Here is a 2,049-nt window from a genome sequence, read left to right on the forward strand (position 1 = left end):
TTATTTTTGGGCTGTTTATTTCCATGGTGCTTTTTTCCATGCAACCTCAAAAATTAGCTGATTTTACGGTCAAACTGTTAAATTATTAAATCCCTCGCTTCTGTCTCCTAGTCTCTTTCCTCAGCCGCTGTCTCCGACACAAATCTCAGGGTGGAGCATCATGAGTCTTGCAAACGGGGCTGTTCCCCGCCTACTTGTGAGCTTCTGAAGACACAGTTGCACACTGTGGTTTCCTACCTTGTTAGTTAACCCACTGACGGGTCTTCTCACTGTTGAATAGTTCCACAGAGGATGGTGTTGGGTGGGCTTCAAGCAGAGGTAGGAGGAGCTATAGGAGGTCCGGGCCATTGTAATGTCTAGAATGGAATTAATGGAATGGTATCAAACATGGAAACTACATGTCCTCCTATAGCTCCTCTCACCAGCCTCCACTGGCTTCAAGAACATGTGGGAGAAGTGCCTACTCACACCACACATCTCAGTGTTCCACATTATGACTCAGCGATTGGGCCAAGGTGATTATGGTTAGAACAAATTTCTTTACTAGTTATTGTCATTTCCAATTTATAAAAAAAATCTGTAAATAGTTTCTGATGGTGCTACTGCCACCTTAACTGTTTAAGTAGACCCAAACAGAAGCCATGGATTACAGGCAACATCCGCACGGAGCTAAAGGGTAGAGCTGGCGCTTTCAAGGAGCGGGACTATAACTCGGAAGCCTATAAGAAATCCCCCTTCTGACAAACCATCAAACAGGCAAGCGTCAATACAGGACTAAGATTGAGTCATACTCCATCGGCTCTGACGCTCGTTGGATGTAGCAGGGCTTGCAAGCAATTAGACTACAAAGGGAAGCACAGCCACGAGCTGCCCAGTGACACAAACTTACCAGATGAGCTAAATTACTTCTATGCAAGTAACACTGAATGAGAGCACCAGCCGTTCCGGACGACTGATCACGCTCTCCGTAGCCGATATGAGTAAGACCTTTAAACAGGTCAACAGTCACAAGGCCAGAGAGATTACCAGGACGTGTACTCCGAGCATGCGCTGACCAACTGGCAAGTGTCTTCACTGACATTTCAACCTCTCCCTGACTGAGTCTGTAATACCAACATGTTTTAAGCAGACCACCATAGTCCCTGTGTCCAAGAGATGATTGTGGACAAAAGGAAAAGGAGGACAAAGCACGCCCCCATTCTCATCGTCGGGGCTGTTAGTGGAACAGGTTGAGAGCTTCAAGTTCCTTGGTGTCCACATCACCAATAAACTATCATGGTCCAAACACACTAAGACAATTGTGAAGATGGCACGACAAAGCCTATTCCCCCTCAGGAGACTGAAAAGATTTGGCATGGGTCCTCAGATCCTCAAAAGGTTCTACAGCTGCACCATCGAGAGCATCCTGACTGGTTGCATCACTGCCTGGTATGGAAACTGCTCTGCCTCCGACCGCAAGGCACTACAGAGGGTAGTGTGTACATCCCAGTACATCACAGGGCTAAGCTTCCTGCCATCCAGGACCTCTATACCAGGAGGTCAGAGGAAGGCCCTAAAAATGGTCAAAGACTTCAGCCACCCTATTCATAGACTGTTCTCTCTGCTACTGAATGGCAAGCAGTACTGGAGCGCCAAGTCGAGGCCCAAGATGCTTCATAACAGCTTCTACCCCCAAGCTACAAGACTCCTGAACAGCTAAACAAATGGCTACCCAGACCCCTCTTTTACACTGCTGCTACTCCGTTTATAATCTATGCATAGTCACTTTAACTCTACCTACATGTACATATTACCTCAATTACCTTAACACATTGACTCTCTACCGGTACCCCCTGGATATAGCCTCGCTTGTTATTTTACTGCTGCTTTTAAATGATTTGTTACTTTTATTTTCTATTTAAAACGTTTTCTTAACACTTCTTTTTATTTATTTTTCTTAACTTCTTATAGCATTGTTGTTAAGGGCCTGTAAGTAAGCATTTCACTGTAAGGTCTACCTACACCTGTTGTATTCAGAGCATGTGACAAATAAAATTGATTTGATGTGTA

Source organism: Oncorhynchus masou, chromosome 32, assembly GCF_036934945.1.
Source record: "Oncorhynchus masou masou isolate Uvic2021 chromosome 32, UVic_Omas_1.1, whole genome shotgun sequence".
NCBI classification, from domain to species: Eukaryota; Metazoa; Chordata; class Actinopteri; order Salmoniformes; family Salmonidae; genus Oncorhynchus; species Oncorhynchus masou.